Here is a 19,980-nt window from a genome sequence, read left to right as displayed (position 1 = left end):
CCTAACACAGCCGGAATTTAGGGTTACAAGCAGCGGAGTGGATCCTGTTGAAAGAAAACGACATAGGAGCATCAAAGGAATTTGTAGTAATTCTGCTCGACATGATAGCACAAAATGCATATTTCATACACCATAAAACTTTTTGTTCAACAAAGTGGAACCACCATGGGGGCCACCATGGTGCCAGCCTACGCCAATACTTTCATGATTAAATTTGAGGACCACCACGTTTTACATCATCCAGTTTGGCAGAAAAATATTAAACATTGGGGTCGCTATATAAGATGACATTTTTTTGATTTGGAAAGGAACAATGGAGAATCTTAATCTGTTTTTGCAATATCTGAAAATGATTGACCAAAGAATACAGTTTACTTCAGAAATTGGAAACCCCGGTTTACATTTCCTTGATGTACAGATTACACCGACAGCACCCAACTTTGAGACAAATATTTTTCATAAACCCACAGATAGCAACAACCTCCTTCATAGGTTAAGTTTTCATCCGTCCACAACCATCAAAAGTCTTCCGTACAGTCAACTATTTAGGGTTAAAAGAATTGTAAATACTGATGCAAACTGGGAATGTGAATCAGTAAAGATGCTCAATAAGTTCAGATCAAGAGAATACAATGAATCAGAATTACAAGAAGCAAAACAGAAAGTGGATCAAAAAGAAAGAGCACAGCTGTTAACACCAAAAGCTCATGACAGTAAAACTGACCCTCAACTTGTTTTTGTAAGCAAGTATAGCATCCAATCCAGCAGGATAAAAAAAACAATATTAAAGCATTGGCCAATACTAGAATGTGCTCCGAAACTACAAGGCAACTTCAGTAACAAACCAAACTTTGCATTTCAAAGGAGTCACAACTTAAAAGACCTTGTTGACACCAACCCCAACCGAATTAAAAAACAGCGCAGCAAACATCCAGGAACGTACCCATGCCTGTCTTGTAATAACTGCAACAATGTGACTAAAGGCATCATTATCACCCATTCAAGCACAGGCGAAAAAATTCTCTTAAAAGATTATGCTACTTGTGAAACATCAAATATGATATATGCAATTAAATGCCCATGTGGTCTCACATACGTTGGACAAACCAGTCGCAAAGCGCGTATACGTTGGAATGAACATAAATCCAACATAAGAACAAATAATCGTTACTCTCCTCTGGCAAAGCACTTTCAAGCATATCAACACCAGTTAACACAGATGAGATTTCAAATATTGGAGGTTATTAGGACAAAAGACTCCCGCAAGAACATTAACAAGAGACTGGAACAACGGGAAGCATATTGGATCGACAGACTTGGGACAGTGGCTCCCACAGGTTTGAATGAAGAACTAGACTTGTTTTGTTTTTGTGATATTGGTATAATCATACACAAGTCATTTTGATAGAAAGGAGCTCGTAGCAAGTTACCTTTGGACAGAAGACTGGAAATGCTGATAAAAAGCTGTATAATTTTCGATGCAAGTAGCTCTTAAGCTGTACGTGGGAAAAAGATTGAGTGATCATGTGATACAAGCCACAACACATGCAAGGAAACAACATACTGTGCCACAACATTTACATGCTTAAACATGCACAAAGCAATTTAAATGTACAACACACAGCAATAGGAGCCAATGAGCAATTAAGCCAGGACGATTCAACTACGTGTACATGTCATAATAAATATCTGGGGTAGATGCATAGGGACCGACACGAGTCCTGATTACATCTTAACTATCGTTAGCACATAATTGTACCATCCTGTAACTTTAGGCAAGTACAACATGTATGGAGACAATTTGTCAAACTAATGAATGAAATTGATAAGTAATGTTGATGTGTTTCATTTTCAGAGATACGGATTGAAGTAATCCGACTTTCATTTTTAACAATCATTAGTATCCAGGTAGGGAGTGCAAATTGTGTATGCATATATGTATAGGTCATGCTCAGACAGTCTAATAGACCATATACTTAGAATTCACTTTCTTGCACTGAATATAATACGCTTTGATTTACCGCTGCACTGTTAACATTTTGTTTTACTACATTGGGTTATATATGTTCTTTTAAACATTATACTGCCACAATGCACCAATGGGCTTAAGTTAGCCATTTGGTTATTTGACACGGTTTCACTAGTCGAACACCGAACGACATTTCCCAATGTCGTTTGAACTACCATTCCACGTCATCGCGTCATCTACGTGATGACGTGGTACATTTAAACGCGTGTCACTACGCGCAGCGTTCTGTTGCCAGGGGAAACAATCATTGCCCCAGACCCCGTAGAGAAGAAGAAACAGGTAAGCTTGGTAATTATGCCCATATAACCACACGCGGTCTCAGTGGAAACGAGTGTATTGTTAATTAAAACACGTGTCGTTCATCTAGATAGTATGAGTCGGACGAAACATACAGCCCTGACACTCGCTTGAGAGATCCAATCAATGGTATAGGTATACCTCACCGTTTGTCGGATGAGGTAAGAGCACTAATGCATCTTCCTATTTTTTCACACAACAATGTGTTGTTGTTGTTAATTAAATACATTAATGTTATTATACCAAAATGAATAGACTTTTCAGGCAAAGGTCAAGCGCATCATTGCTTATTTCATTCCAGAATCTCTATGAATGCTTCTAATACAATGAGCAACTGTTCAAACTGCTCCTCAGCTTAATATACTTTGGCTGACATACACATGACATGACACAGAAGCTCTCTTTGAAAATAGCTCACGGCTACCGCAGCGCGTGAATTGTCGAAATGAACTACAGAGAAAAATACATAGCAAGTGGACAGGTATGTGTTATTTTGTTGGCATGTAACCTGACATTACCATTATGAACGTAGACATCATGCATATTTGATTGCTTTGTTTAAATTGACTGTATCTGGGGTGTAGCTAACCCCGAATTGTTAATGTTTTTTTTTTTTTTAGAAACTTGCCCTGAGGAAGGACGTTGTCCGAAATGCATCGGCAAGGGCTTCTGCCACAATGAATTCAATAAAGAAAAACTGCCAATGAATAACGCATAAGTGATTTAATAACAAGTAAACAACGGGGGTCTCCACATGAATGATTGACCACCAAAGTAGTATTACATACCAAGAATCAAATCTAAGCTATATCATAATTGAAGTAGTATTTACTACATAAACAGGCGTCTCCAAAGCTCAGTGGATGTGCCACTGAGCTGCTTTCTCCTAACACAGCCAGAACCCAGTCTTGGTGTCCACCCGCCAGATTGCACACATTGAACCAATATCAATAACACCACACCTAATGCTAGGATGCAGCTACCATCAGGCAATTACATCAGCTGCTCACTTAACTGGTGCACCCAAGCACCCTTCGACACCCTACTCTCTCAACTGACCTGGACTTCGGCCCCTGAGGGCGTTCAACCTACCAGCGCTTTGAGGTCATACCAATGATATATAAAGCGCTATATAAATGCCAAATAACATAACATAATAGCCATGGAGTATATTAAATCAATTATGTTTAATTGATAGCAGTCCCAAATTAGTCTTAAAAAGACTCAGACCTAATTGTAAAAGGGAAGAACACTCGGGATGTAATAGGAATGGAGAAGTGTTAAGAAGTAAGGGTCCATACAGCATCAGTAATGTCTACTTGGTGCGTTTTTATTGTGAAAACAGTGGCGTGGAAAAGCCAGCACGTATCAAACGCAGGCTTTTCTATAAACACTGTTGTCTCACAAATTATTATTTAAAAAAAAAATTAGATATATATTCAAAATTATACAGAGCAGAAGCAACAACAAACCAGTCTGGTTGTATCCCCTCGAGTTCCTTCCTGGTACACAAGTTCTCCTGCCCAACCTACATAGGATTCCACCTAATCTCTATCCCCTTCTTAAGTAAACAGGCATTAGCAATGCCAACGGTTTGGGCTTTTGTGTAGGCACAGGAAAAGCATTTGGCTAGGCATTTCCGTAGTAGTATTAACTGCTATTGATGGTAGCAGGTTGTTAGGCAGAATCCTGTGCAGTTCCCTTGGGGAACACTGCAAAAGGATTAAGACTACAGGAGTAAGCAGTAAACCCAATTGGTAGCAGTCTTTACCACCCAGATTTACCTGGTAGCTGTGGCCGAGCAGTCAGACTTCTCTCAAGAAGAGTAGGGCAGTATATAGAGTATACACAATAGGGCTAAAAACACAGTAGAGCAAACAAACGCTGACCCGAGCTTTGTATAAAAAGTATATAATTATGTATTTAAAAACACTTTAGGCAATATACTAGCACTCTAAATACACACCGCCCTTGATAACTATCAGACAAGTCAGAGTTAAAACCCCACGATTTGTTAAAACAGATGTGAGCGCGTAACCTGATGGCACTTCAATAGCTCAGTTAAAGGGAGAGAAAAAGGCAGAGCATAGAAATAAAACAGGTCCCAACACTTTGTGGAGTTCTCAGCAAGGGAATAAAGGCAGTATATACTGTAGAGCCAAAGTTCATAGGCCAGGCCCACATTAAATGGAGCAAAGCGAAATGTGCCCAGGATCACACGGTTTAAAATGCACTAAAAGTCTTTGCAGAATGTTCAGAAGAGGTTGGGGTGATTCAAGAAGGTAAAGTTAGAAGGTCTGGGGCCAACCCAGTTGGAAAGCCAAGGATTTGGGTCACCTTGGGCAAACCGAAGAAAGGGAGGCCAGGCAGGACACAGTACTTTAAAGAGAGAGGAAGCTCCAGCGGTGGCGGTTGTTCCTGGCAGTGGTTGCAGTTCGTTGTTTCAACCAGGGGAAGAGAGGATCTTGGGGAAACGTGGAGTCGTTGCACTGCACAGGGATGAAACCAGCCGCGGAGTTAGTCGGTAAAAGGTGCGTTCCTTTTTTAGCGGTCAAAATGGTGAAGCTTGGCTATCCGGCCGCCGGGGTGCTTGGCACGGGCGATTCGACCAAGAGACGTCTTTGGAAGGCGAAAGGGCGAACTGGTTGGTCCAACCAGCTCAGAGGAAGAAGACTCGTCCAGCAGAAAGAAGATCTTCTCTTGTCGTTGGGAAAGTGGTGAATTTGCTGCAGCAGGGCTCCACCGGTGGTGTCGTCGTTGCAGATGGCTCAGCTTCTTCCCTCTTCGGATTCTTTGGTATTGTGGCGACTTCTGAAGTTCCAGTCCCAAAGGCCCTGCTTTTATGCAGAAAAACCCCCTTTCAACAGCCTAGCTGTCACTCAAACATGCTAAGTGGTGAGCCGGGTGGCTCACCGCTGGGCCAATCGGAACAGAGTGTGACTTGAGTTGCTAAGGCAACGCAGTCCAGGGTGCCAATTCCCCTCCCCACCCATCCTGTGGAACACAGACAGTGGCACCATTTGGAGGGCTTCTGTGGAGAAGCCCGCCAAAAAGTGGAACAAAGGACTCGACCTTGGTCAGAGTTACAGACACGGACACGAACGCCATTTTAGAAAAGAGTTCTGGCAAAAAGACCCAACTGTGGATTTAATATTAAATAAACCGGTGGTATCTTTAACATTGCACCAAAAAGTGGTGTGTTTAAAATCAATGGGAAAATCCCATAGGAAATATTCTGGTGGAATATTTTGCGTGGTAACCACTGCCACCAGCCAGAAACTCCACAAGGGGGGACTGGACAGTGCCCCCTTCGAAAACAGACCCAGGGGAATATAATTAACCCCTTCCAGTACTTCCACAATAAGATGGTTTGTACTGGTTCTGTTCACAATTTAGGACTAGTAAAGTCAATGGTGACTTAACATGCCCTAGGAGACAGTAGTCAGTCCCAGGGTATGGAGGCTATGTTTGGGGGTCACTATGACACCCCTGTGTTACTGCACTGAGGGTGCTGTGTAACACACAAGAAAAACAGATGATACCCTATGGAGTAAAAGACCCCATAAGCACACAAAAAGTCAAAGACATACCTCAAATCATGCTTAAGAGTGGGAGGAAGAGAGTCCCACTCTTAGCAGGAGGAAAAAACAAATTGCAAAAATCCAGCAAAGCTGCTGGGGGACTCACTAGGTTTGGGAAATTAGCCTTATAAGAGAATTCTCCCCAACACAGGTACAAAATAGTGCAAGTGCATGGGCATCTAATAGCAGTGCCTAGCAAATGCCTAATACTTACACAAGTGTAAAAAGGCGGCGAGGTGATGACACTTCTGTAAACACAGTTGTCAGGCGAGCATTTCAAAGTGCTCATTTTAAGCCCCAGAACGAAAGGAATATATTTATAAAAGTAATATTTATACAGCGCAACTAAGGGCCAAAAAGGGCATCTAGGCGCTAAACCAGGAGTGGGTGAGGCAGGTTCAAGGTACCACATGCCACAAGATTAACAAGGGGAAAAGAAAACTGTACAAGTGTTTTCAGGATTCTCCTAAACATAAAGTAATCAGACAGAGTTCTTAAGTCAACAGGGAGGGCTTTCCATAGATTGGGAGCCAAATGAGCAACCACCCAGACATTCCTGGCAGAATTTAGGAATTCTGAGCAGCTGATGAGAATTGGAGCGCTAATTTCTAAGAAAGCGTTGGCCCACATTGTGGAAGGCTCGATGAACTACACATAGAATCTTGAACTCGGGGGCGCTGTTGCGCTGAAGCAAGATGGCCGCTTTAGCGTTACGCTCCGGACTGGCAGAGCAATCGATCCTTATCTACACCGCCCAACGCTGCATATAACCCAGCAGGGCTACCTACAATCCTTCGTTAGCCTTCCTACTGTGAGCGTGTGAAGTTTGGAGCCTCTAAGCGCCCCGAGGACGGGGCTGCGCCTCCTTCCCCCGACTGTGGCTGTGGCCTCCTTCTCTCCCTGCCCTGCGGCTCCGGCGACATCGGCTCGCCCACCCACCTGAGACCGCGGCGCTGCGGGCCGCCTGGGGGGAGGGGTGCCGGCCCTGCGGGGCGCACCGGACCATCGCAGCTGGCTGAGCTACTCCACATTTCTTCACGACCCGACCCGGGTCGTCGGTGGCTGCCGGCCCCTCCACGTCACCCGGCGGCCCCCCAGCTCCGGCTGGTTCCGCGCCGTGTCCTGTGGCGCTCCAGTGGCGGACCCGGCTCCTGCTTCCCCCCCACCCCTCCGCTCCTCCACACGGACAACAGCACCGGAGTGCAGCAAGGTAGGGGGTGGGAGGGTGTGCCTGGCTACTGTGGCACCTGAGGTCACCCTTCCGCAGACCGGAGGCCCACTCTCTCTTCTGCCTCGGGAGTGGTCTCCCTGCTGATACGGCGCACACGGGCCGGCGCCGCCGCTGGGCTCGATGCGGGGCTGCCCCCCCCCCCGCCTGCCTGGGTCCCGCTTACCTGCATGACATCGCTGCCCCCACCTGATGCCGGTTGGGGGACCCTGAACACCAAGACCCACCGGACCACGATACGAACTTAGGTCCCCCACTGCAACATACCCTGTTGTTGCCCGCATCCCGGTACTGCTGGGACCTGTCACCACGCACCTCCTGGTTTGCACTAATGCGCCCATGGGCTCAACTGGAGAACCGCACCTACCGTTGTGACTTTCATCGCCTGGTTACGCTTGGCCTTACGCGGGCGGCCCACCAGCCCCCCTCCTGCTGACCCCCCCCTTGCCACCCATCTCAGCGACGTCTGCTCGTCAGCCCCCGAGGGGTCACAGCCTCTTCAACTCCTCACTACTCGGGCTATCGGTGAGCCCAACAGTTGCCCCACGCCTGCACTGACTCTGTACATGCATCGGACTCTGTACATGCATCGGACCTTGCGATCTGGGGAGCGGGCCTTGCGCTAATATCAAGCTTTCATATCTCCCCGGGCTGCCGCAACACCTTACACTCATTGATCCACGGCCTCTGGTTGCTTCCTGTTCCTAACCATATCTTATACACTGTTGCAGGGTGCGGGGTCCGTGCCCCCCCCCTCCCTTCTCCTCAACCTCCGATACTGCCAGGATGACCAAGGGGGGCACGAGGAAACAGATCTCCATCAACATGTTCGCGAAGGCTACGGTGAGATCGCCAGAGGAGGCTACCGAGCAGGCCCCTGCAGCCTCGTCCGACGCAGCCCCAGAATCCCAAAATATGATGGACTTTATTCGGGAGGGCTTCACCGCACTTCACTCAAAATTAGACGACGTGAACGGCACTTTATCTTCTATTAAGGCCCACATTGAGAGGACTGATAGCCGGGTGTCGGAGGTTGAGACGCGGGTTGGCTCCGCTGAGGATGCGCTGGGTGCCCTGCGTTCTGAGGTCGTCGCTCTCTCCAACTGAGTCCTCTAGGTGGAAAAGAAAAACGAGGATTTGGAATCCCGCTCGAGGCGCAACAATCTCCGCATCATCGGGGTTCCCGAGGATGAAGTCCACGAGCCAATGGAAGACTTTGTTCACCGCACACTGCTGTCGCTCCTCGACGAGCCCGAGCTTTCCCCACACTTTGCAATTGAGCGGGCACACCGCGCTCTGGCGGCTAAACCTAGGCCCGGCGCTCCACCTCGGCACATCATAGCTCGTGTGCTGAACTACCGCGACCGTGACGCCCTCCTCAGGGCCGCAAGGCTCAAGGGCGAGCTACTACTGGGCGGCGCAAGGGTTCACCTTTACCCAGACTTTCCAACAGCCGTCCAACGGGAACGCAAGACTTTCCAAGCGGTGAAACGTAGGCTGCAAGACCACTCAATCAAATATGCTATGCTCTATCCTGCCAAGCTCCGCATAGAACACGCTAACCAGGTGTTCTTTACGATTCCAGGATGCGGCGGCCTCCAAATTCATTGACAAACACTTTCCTGGCTGATCCCTCTCCTCTGACCACGGTTCAGCCGTTACCCTAGGTTCCCGGCGGGGAGCGCCCGGGCCCTTCCGCATCGGGGCCACGCTGATCCTCCATCCCGTAATCGGCTTGTTCAGTTCAACTTAGAGACCTTCCGGATCACCATGTACAAGTACTTTGCCCAAGCAACATGCGACTTCTATTGTGGGCATCTTTTGTTCTACTGGATCTGCTGCAGCCCGGAGCGACACGGCCAGTCAGGCCTACAGGCCCCCAGGCGCTGATGCCTTTGGTTTGGTTTTGGCTGAGAGGGGTTGGGTTTGTCATCCCTCTGTTTGGGGGGGGATGTGGGTGGGGGATGGACATGTTTTTTTGTTATTAAAAAGTTAGCACTGGCAGCGAAGGCGGACTGTGCTGTGGCACTCAGAAACTGTTGCCGTAGGGCCGCGAATCTGACCCTTTGGTCATTGACATTCTCTTTGTTCCAAACGCCACCACACTGTGATTGAGAGAGCCCTGACCTTTATGAGCTGGAACGTACGGGGGTTGGGTAATTATAAAAAGATGAGGCAGCTCCAGTTGCAGGCCGAGCGCCATGGATCCAAGATTCTCTTTTTACAAGAGAGACTCATGCCCGCTCCAAACAATGCATGCGTTTCGCCAAGACCTGGGGCCCCCATAGGTTTTTCACCGACTTCTCCACTCAAAGCCGGAGAGTCATGACCCTCATCCACAAGAGTCTCCATTTCACCCTCATTTCCTCGATAATCGACCCCCAAGACAGATATGTACTGCTCCATGCCATGCTCCACCACAAGGAAGTGGTTCTGCTGAACATCTATGGCCCTAACCTAGATGACCCAGATTTTTATGTGCAGGTCACCTTCCTCCTCGATGGCTTCCCCCTTGTTCCTATCCTTTGGGGTGGAGACTTCAACACGATCTTCGATGTAGCTCTCGATAGATCCGGCTCCAAGCCCTGTCACCTCTCCAGGGCAGCTTACGCTGCACTGTCATCCCTACCCTGTCTGGCCATGGTGGATGCATGGAGGTTCTTCTACCCAGATTCTCGCATCTACTCTTTCTACTCCTCTGTTCATGATTCCTATTCCCGCATTGACAGATGGGTGATCTCCAACGAATTGGTTAAGAATGTAACACAGTTAATGATCCTTCACAGAACCCTGTCTGACCACTCTCCAGTCACTGTTACCATCGACTGGGGTCTTGATCCCGGCCGAACTCGCAACTGGGAATTGAAACCCCTCTCCTTACTGGACCCGGAGTTCTGTTCCGAGCTCGAGCTGTCGATTGAGTTCTTCGAGACCAACACGGGCTCAGTAACGTCTCAGGCCACTCTATGGGAGTCCTTTAAGGTTTATATTAGAGGGATTGCGTTGTCCAAGGAGAATGGGGTCCTTAAGTCGATCCGGAGAGATCTTGCCACCAGCGGATCCAGACCATCAACCCTAGAAGCTACATGCTCACTTCACTCTACCCCGGGCAACCTGGCTGACATCGGGATGAATTGGACAAGTTCCGTTCCCTTGCGGACCGTGAACAAAGGTTCTTGGATAGCCCTGGCATGGCGAGGAGGTATGGGGAGGGTGAGCGCCCCGGTCGATTTCTGGCTCGGTTGATCTGTCACGAGACGGGGTCCCCACACATACTTGGTATTGAGAGGCATGACGGCTCCATGGCCGTCTCTTCGCAGGACGTCAACAGGGAATTTTTCACATTCTACGAAACCCTATACTCTAACACTGATGAGGTGTCGGTGGCGGAGATTGACTCCTTTCTCGATGCCCTTCCTCTGTCAATCCTGTCTCCGGAGACCGTGGGTTCCCTTGACTCCCCACTCACGCTGGAGGAGCTGTCGGACGCTATTGATTCCCTATCCTCGGGTCGTGCCCCTGGCTCGGACGGTATCCCAGTCGAATTTTACAAACACTTTAAGTCACAACTGCTCCCTCACTTACTGGCTCTTTGGGAGGAGTCCGTGGAGACCGGTGTATTCCCCCCTTCACTCCGTGAGGCTACAATCACAGTACTACTTAAATCTGGTAAACCCCCTTCGCAGTGCGGTTCATATCGCCCGCTCTCACTTATAAATTGTGATGTCAAGATATACGCCAAGGCTCTGCCTCTCCGGTTGGCTCCCTTCCTGCCATCTATCATCCATCCGGACCAGGCTGGTTTCATCCCGGGTCGCTCTACCTCCCTGAACCTGAGGTGTCTATTTAACATCATTAACAGAATCAGTCCCGAGACGCACGCAGTGGCTGTCACCCTTGACATGCAAAAGGCTTTTGACTCGGTTTCGTGGAGGTATCTGTGGCGGGTCCTCGATGGTTGCAAATTCGGCCCCTCCTTTCTCTCCTGGGTCAGACTGCTTTACTCCACTCCTGTTGCCAGGGTCCGCACCGGCGACCGTTGCGCCCCCTTTTTAAGATCTTCTCCTTGATTTTCGCTATAGCAATTGAGCCTTTTGCCGACATGCTCCGCCAATTCCACGTTCATAGGGGCCTCCGCTCTGCGGGACAGACGGACATAGTGTCCCTATATGCGGATGACGCGTTGTTTGTGCGCTCTCCCTCCACCAACTTACCCCCAATACTGGAGGACATCAATCAGTTTGGTCGAATTTCGGGCCTTAAAGTGAATTGCTCGAAATCCACTCTTTTCCCACTCACGGAATGCACTCTCCCTCCCCCCCTTCCAGGAAAACTATCAGAAGTATCTCACACACTTGACGGCTAAGGTCCGGGTCTGGGATAAACTCCCGATTTCTTTGGCAGGCAGGATAGGACTGTTGAAGATGGTGGTGTTGCCCCAGTTGCTTTACAGGTTCACTAACGTACCCTTGTGGCCAGGGGTGGGCTTCTTTTGTGATTTGACCCGCACTGTGAATTCCTTTCTTTGGCACTCGGGTGCGGTTCGCCTAAAAATCGATACCCTTTCCACTCCCATGTCTAACGGGGGCTTCGGCGCCCCTGACTTTCTTAAATACTGGCTGGTGTCCCAAATCCAATATACTTCTCATTGGTTTAATACTAGGGATCCCCCCCGCATGTCCGACTTGAGAAGCTTGCGGTTTTTGACCGGGACATCCGCTCCTTGGTGTTACAACCCGCTCCCTTGGTACAGGACTCACAGAGCCCGGTCGCCTGCACAGCCATCGCATTAGCGAAAATGTGGAAGCTGACTGGAACTGCCTACGCCTTCCACGGTAACCTCCCTCTTTGGAATTTTCTCCCGGGGGTCCCGCGGGTTCCACCAGGCACGGTTCGCCGCTGGGCAGACGCGGGCTACGAGCTGCTACGAGACGTGTTTGACCAGGGTATATTTGTTGAATGGCCCGATCTCCCCTTGCCCTTGAGAAGCGACCAGAGTGTATGGCTCCAATATACATCCCTCCGCAGGACCCTTAAGCGTAATTACCAAGCGTTCCCTGCATTGCCACCGGACGACCCTGCCATTGAGGAGCTCTCCTCCCCCGGGCCCACGAGGGGTAAAATCTCTAGGTTATATACTATGTTACAATCCAGATCTGTCCCAGACTTTGCTAAACTGAAGCTTGCTTGGGAGGCAGACCTCAGTGTTGAGATGTCGGTTGAGCGCTGGGCACACCTATGCGAACGCACACATCGAGTTTCCTTCAACTCCCGGTTTAAACTCATTCAGTTCAAAGTACTACATAGGTTTCACTACACCCCGATCAGACTACATCGCATGTCCGGTGATCACCCTGCCAGCTGCCCCAGATGCGGCCAGGACGATGCCGACTATATCCACATGATTTGGTCCTGCCCCCGCCTCTCAGTTTTGGGAGGCTGTTTGCTCGACAGTATCCGCTGTGATCGACCATCCCATTGCCCCCTCCCCGGTGGTATGCCTCTTTCACGACCTCCCAGGCCTCTCCCGTGATTCCAAGAAACTAGCTGGCCTCTGCCCGCTTCTCGCGGTGCGCTCCATCCTGCTCTGCTGGCTTCGCCCCTCACCTCCCACACACGCCCAATGGCTGAGAGCGGTCATGTGGGCCTCGGATTCTGAGGAAGCCTGGTCCCATATGCAACCCACCCACTCCAGGCCTAGAAATATTTGGCTCCGGTTCCGCTCTTACATGTCCGATCTTGTCGAGACACTGGATGCCTCCCCCCACACGCTTGGGTCCTCACCCCTATCATAGTTTCCTGTTGCCCTCTCCACGCTGTGACTGTTCTTTGATTGTGCCATCATGTGTAGTAACCTCTGTGCACCTACTTTATGTACACTGTTTTCATACTGTAACTGCCTGACGGTGTTCGCCTGTGTTTTGCTGCCACGCTGAATAATAAAAAGAAGTTTAAAAAAAAAAAAGAATCTTGAACTCTATGCGAGGCACCACACAGAGCCAATGATGTAGCAAAGGCAGAGAAGGAGTCAGACGAGGGGGGGGCCCCAGTGCCAAACAAGCTGCAGTGTTCTGCAAAACCTGCATCCGCTTGATACGATACTTGGGTTGACCCAGGTAAATGCCATTGCAGTAATCCAGTGAACTAATAACAGTGGATGTCACCAGGGTTATCCGATTTTAAGCATGGAGCAAGGGAAGAATTTTCCTTGAAGCTTTTAGTCTCCCAAACCCAGCACCTCAAATGGCAGAAATCTGGGCTTCCCGAGACCCATTGTGGAGAAGTTTGACCCCAAGACTCTTTACAGGGGGAAGGGCAGGGACCAAGAGAAATCGGCCAATACCGAGAGGTCCAGAGCTAGTTTCTCTCCTGGGGGCCCACCACCAGCACCTCTGTCTTACTGCCATTTAGCTGCCATCCAGATTCCTACTTTCTCGAGACAGTCTCGTAACCTTTCGGGAGGAGCAGTCTGCGGGGAGTCAAGGCGGTATTATATGCTGCACATCATCTGCATAGGAGTAAAAAAAGAACTCCACATGCAGTGATAAGGTCAGCCAATAGCCGTATGTAGATTAAAGAGGAAGGGAGAAAAAGCTGACCCCTGAGGGACCCAACAGAGTAGCTCCACCCTAGAGGAATGGCAGGCCTCAAAAGAGACCGTTTGGGAACAACCTCCCAAAAAAAAAAAATAATAATTAAAAAAGAAGAACGGGACCAAGCAAGAGTCGATCCCGAAATGCCAGCCTGCTCGTGCCTAGTCAGGAGAATTTTGTGTTCCACAGTGTCAAAGGCTGCAGAGAGAACAAGAACGACTCCAGTCTCTCCGCAGTCTTGAAGCAACGCAAGGTCATCAAGCAGAGAAATTATCCCAGATTCGGCCCCCATCTTGGGGCGGAATCCAGATTGAGAAGGGTGGAGACAGTTTTCTTCCAGAAATGAAGAGACCTGGGGAGTAATCACTGCCTCCATCAACTTCATCACGGCAGGAAGCAAAGATATTAGTCTATAATTTATTGGTACTTTGGGATCCAAACTGGCTTTCTTCAACAGGGGGAGCACCACTGCATGTTTCAGTTAGGATGGACAACCCCCCTAGAGAAAGAGTACTGAACTGCTTTTGTTAGGATACCTGTAACTCGGTTAGGCAGAGCTTTTAAAATGTTTAAGAGGACAGCATCAAGTGGAGTGGCAGATTTCAGATTGAGATGGGGATTAGTTCAAAATTATTTATTGGAGGTATGGCAAAAGGGGTAATGAGGTCTTGAAGCAAGACAGCCGTCTCCTCCAACTGGCGATTGCCAATAGCTGTACGAATGTCATCAATCTTGATCTTAAAAAAAGATGCTGCTCTCATCACATCGTGACTGGGCATCAGGTTGTCTGGCAGAGTTACTGGTGGAGTACACCGATAACTCTAGCTACTTGGAACAGTCTCTGGAGGCACACAGGGCTTCAGTAATCCTAGTTGCATAGTATTTAGATTTTGCTACACAAATCAGCGGGTGGTAACAGAGAACCGCTTTTTTAGAAAATGTACGTGAAACTGCGTCAGAAGTCAGATGCCATTTTCTTTCCAAGCATCTACATACTCGTCGCTGGGCTCTCAGCTCCGCACTATACCAAGGATCAGAGGGTTTGGTGCTACAAAAATGGGAACACAGTGGAGATATTTTATCTGCCACACTGCCCATGGCCGACAATAGAGATGAGAAAGGGTCAAAGCCTCTCTCCTTAAGAAGCTGATGTTCGTCACATAAAGCATCCGTCATACTCATCATATCAACTTTATGCCATTTTCGATGAAGTTGAAGCCCATGGGAGGGCTTAGAGCGGCAATGAGTAACCTGGAACAGGAAAGGTACCAAAAAATGGTCGCACCAGGTCACTGGCATCGAAGCACAGCTGGACACCCGACCAGCCTCAGCAAAAATAAGGTCGAGTAGGTTCCCACTTTCATGCGTGGCGAGAGAGTTGCATAGCTCTAGCGAAAGGTCTGACAAAGAGGTCACCGAATTCTTAGCATAAAGATTGGTAGGATCATTGTGATGGAAATTAAAATCCCCCAGTACCACCAAATTAGGATGGATTACACTGAGGTTAGCCACCAATTCTGCAAAATCTATGGCGAAGTCAATGCACCTTGCAGACGGTGGTCGGTAGACCAGCAGGAAGTGGATAACGGTGGTAGCATTTACCTGCGCTCTCAAAAGTAACAATTTGCATGGAAGCGAAGGTGTTACTGCAACAAGACAACATTGAAATATGTCCAGATAGATTATTGCCAGGCCACCCCCTCTATTGGGAGGGGGCATGTCCATACAACCAACACTATGTTAGGTGGGCATAAAATGACAACTCAGGACTAGAACTAGTAGAGAACCAAGTCTCTGTAATACACAAAATCTGGCAAGGTATCCTGAAGAATTGTATGCAGTTCATCCCTGTGAGCAACAGCAGATCTAGCATTAATCAACAGACAGGTATGTAAATTTGAGGTGTCCCCCAGACACTACTCCCCCATCCCCAGCAGAGTCCATTTCCGGTAGCCTCCATGTTGGGATATCGGAGACATGGTTTTCATAAAAGCAGGATCTCTTCGGGTGCCAAGTTAAGTAACTCAGCCCTTGAGAAACTAGTAAGAGACTTTTTAGCTTTACTTACTTCAAAGACCCCATCGCCGGAACAGAGAGCAGGAGCCCTTCCCTCCTCACCCGAGGAAACCAGGAGAGCAGGAGCTCATCCCAACGACACCAGGTGAGCAGGAGTACATCTCACACTGACCGACACAGCATCGGCTGCCAGCATATGTTTGTGATCCATCTACTCATCTGCTGTGGGCGCATACACCCATTGCCACCGACCTAGACACAAAGCCTCCTCGCAGCTCCAGCAAGCCCCGCGTCACTCTTTGTGCCTTTTCGGCGAGGCACGCGATTCTAAAATGGCCGCTGCCGCTTACCCGTTGCTAGGTAATAGCATCAGATGTTTTGCAGCAAGCGGTGCACGCTTGGATTGGCCAGCAGCCTCCATATAGCCAGACCTGCACCACCAGAGGGTGCAAGCCAGGTTGCCCGCCTCACTAAGGCTCGCCTTATAAGGCTAGAGCCTGTCTCTGTCCGTTTTGCCGCATCGCAGCTGCAACCCTATGCACTTTGGCCATCGCCTCACCGTTCCCCATCACTCTGGTACGGTCTCGACAGCTTACTAATCTGTATCCCACACCCTACTCCCTCTGTGGCCAACTTTATACCCACCCCTATCATAGCCACTAGTGAGCCAGCGCGTTATACAACAGCTCTACATTGAGCAGAGTAAGCGAACCTCAACCGCTACCTATTTCACCCCACACTGAACCGTCCGCCTACTCCAAAATTAGACTGCTGTTCCCCGCACTGAACTAACCTTGTTGTGCTATACCTTGAACAACGTCCTTGAGGCCTACTACGCACCCTACCGATGTACACAACTCTGAACTCGCTGATGGTGCCCAACTATGATTCTTCCACCTTGTGCCTAATGTTTAACTAGCCCACGGCTCGCTTTTACCGATTATGTCCACCATCACCAGCCTGTGCCATACCTTTTATTAGTGATTCTGTCTGATATGCGTAACACTGAACTAATTGTGAGCCCTACTGATTGTGCCCTGACCTGTGCACCAGGGAACAACATTGTACTTGCCTCTCTTGCTCAATTCCGAATTTAACTCATCTTGCCTAACCCAGGCTGCTCACACAGAAGCCAGCCTTTGTGCGCTTCTCTGCTCTTCACGCCTACCCTCGATTCTGGTCTAGCCCATAGTGCTCAGCAACATCATTGCCTACCCTTCCTCCAATCTCTGACCTTTTTATTATTTAACCCCTCTTCATATCTATTAGCGAACCAGCTTATTGCGTGCACCACTAATTATTGTGTTTACTGCCGACTCCCATCTCGACCTACCATCCCAACTATGCTTACCAGACTTACCCTGCTGACACCCTTACTTATTGTTCTAACTCTCATCCTCGTACAGATCTTAACTGCAACAATCCAGGTCAGGTAATAACCCTGCCCTCTACACAACAGGAACTATAGACTACAAGCCAGACTGCCCTGCCTCTATGATCCTAAAATTAGCACTAAACCTAACCCCTACCCTAGTCAAGACAAAACTACACCAAGCTGCCATCCGGCACCCAGACCATATCATGAGACGTGGCCCAGATCACCAAACCTAGTCTCCCACCTTCCCACACAACTTAAAAGCATACCTAAACAATCTAAACCCGCCCCCACTAAACCTCGAGAGCCAAAATTGGACAATATTTCTGGAGCATTCATTAATGCCAGATCACTAGTGGCACACACTACGGAAATAGCTGACTTGCTTTCCACAAATGACTAGGACATTCTAGCTGTCACTGAATCATGGCTACATGACGCAGCAGGCCCAGCTCTTACTATAGCAATTCCTGATAAATACCAACTATTTAGAGTTCATGGACCCAATGCTAGAGGTGGTGGCCTTGCCATTATAGCAAAAACTAACCTCACCATAAGACTCCGGACTCCACCTCCTCTCAAATCCTGCAAACTACTGATTGCCAAACTGTCCGTATCCAAGAATGGCACATTAACCCATCTATCCGGTATACAGACCTCCTGGGCCCATTGGCTCCTTCAAAGAGGACATATCTAGCCTTCTTAACAACTCCAAAGACTCCTTGCAAATACTACTACTGGGCGATTTCAACCTTGATTCAATGATCGCGAGAACAAACATGCTCAGGCGTTAGCGACTATCCTCTCTGACCACGGACTGTCCCAAAAAGTCTATGCACCCACCCACCCACAAAGTAAGAACCCTTAATTGGGTGGCTGACTCGAATTGTAAAACCTAATAAATAAATCACCTCTGATAACCTACTATCACACCTCCTTCCATCCCTCAACTCGGACCCTAATGACTCTAAACCTAATTCCCTTGTTGAGGAACACCAAGAGCTAACTATATTACGCACCAGTAAACGTAGAGCCCTAGCAAAGTGGCAATCCTCACCTAATCAATCTTCTCTAAAGCAATTAATTGTCCTATAAAAAAAGCCATATTCATAGCTAAATCAGAATCATTCAACCACAGAATCTCCAATGGCAACTCTAAAACTAGGGAAATTTTCTCGATCTTCAAAGATCACTCCAGCCACCAGCCCTGACGAAATCACCAAAGATGAAACCTGGTGCTCCAGCATTCAGGCCGCTCTTATCAATAAAGTCAGGCTGCTCCAAGAAAAAACTACTAGCACAGCGTAAAGCCCTTCCCAATCAGGACACTCCACCCACACCTGCCCCACCTATCATTACAGCATTCATTAATGCCCCTTTCTCACAGGAATTGTACCACCTAGCCTAAAAGAAGCATGGGTTTGCCCACTCATTTAAAAAAAAAAAAAAAAAACTTAGATCCTGCTTGCCACAACAACTATCGCCCCATCACAACCGCCCCCTTTCTCCTTAAAATCTTAGACAAAGCCGCCCACAACCAAATCCAACACTACCTGGAATCTAACGCTATACTAGGCAGAAGACAATCAGGCTTCCATAAACGACACGGCACAGAGACCGCCCTTTTGGATCTAAAAAACCAAATCACCAAAATAATGGACAGCAGCAACCCAGCCCTCCTGCTCCTCCTTGATCTCTCTGCCGAGTTTGATCTTGTCGGCCACAACATACTCACAGCCCATCTTTCTAATGCAGCCCACTTCTCAGACAACGCCACCTCCTGGATAACATCACTCCTTGAATGAAGGGCCATGGAGGTGTACTCTGAACAGGCCAATGCTGCCCCCACCACCATCGACTGTAGAGTCCCCCAGGGATCAAGTACGGCCCCTACACCTGTTCACCAAACCTCTGACATGCTGGATGCGCTCGGCACAGCCTACACGAACTATGCCGACAATACCAACGTCGTCCTCCCTCTCACAGGTGAATATGACCAAGACTCAAAAGCTCTCCTCCAGATTTATACCACCATCCAAACTTGGATGGCAATGAATTGCCTCTGCCTAAACAGGGATAAAACAGAGATCATTATTCTAGGCCCCAAGGAAACTCTCCAACCTCAACCCAAAATATCTCACTTCACCATCGACAACACAAGCACTTAAGACTCCACACTTTCAATGTCAAGACGAGTTAGCGCCATCTCCTCTGCCTCAGCCCTTACCACCAAACTAGTCTATGCGATAACACCCTTTCTAACCAATCAAAACTGCCTTTCCATCGCCAGAGCAACCATAGGAGCCAGACTTGATTACTGCAATGCCCTTCTGGCTGGCACCTCTACTAAAAACATCAATAGACTTCCAAACAGTACAAAAATAATGCGCTCCGCGCTGCCCTTCACATCCCCAAACATGACCACATAACACAGGCCAGACGGAACGCACACTGGCTCCCAGTCAAGGATCAACTTCAAAATCCTCACCGTCACTCACAAATGCATCAATCTCTCCGCCCCGTCCTACTTATCTGAAAACATCTCAAGGAACATCTAACCACCCAAAAACAAGCAGCTACGTACCCACCATAAAAAAAGAGCCAACGCTGGCGGCATTAGCTTAGCCCACATAGCGCCCAAACTATGGAATGCCCTTCCCAACGCACTCAGAGCGGAACCCTCTCTGTACTCCTTTCGCAAATCCCTCAAAACCACGCTTTTCACATAGCATCACACTACACCCCAACCACTGCACCCCTTCCCTGCGTAGCTCCCACCTCACTGCTAATGCAAATTCTATGTAACCCTAGATAAAGTTTAATGTAATCTTTATGTAACCCTGAAGCTTTGTTCCCAATGT

General features: G+C 48.5%; 1 protein-coding gene across 1 annotated transcript in view; it reads right to left on the bottom strand.

The window, feature by feature from the left end:
* The window catches only part of PPM1D (protein phosphatase, Mg2+/Mn2+ dependent 1D), a 265,517-nt gene that overhangs the window by 211,547 nt on the left and 33,990 nt on the right, over positions 1–19,980 (bottom strand). The gene's annotated exons all lie outside the window — the stretch shown is intronic.

Source organism: Ambystoma mexicanum, chromosome 9 (genome assembly GCF_040938575.1).
Source record: "Ambystoma mexicanum isolate Mex_15411 chromosome 9, UKY_AmexF1_1, whole genome shotgun sequence".
In the NCBI taxonomy this organism is placed as follows: Eukaryota; Metazoa; Chordata; class Amphibia; order Caudata; family Ambystomatidae; genus Ambystoma; species Ambystoma mexicanum.
Note: the sequence above shows the minus strand (reverse complement) of the source record. Positions and strands in the feature narration are given on the sequence as shown.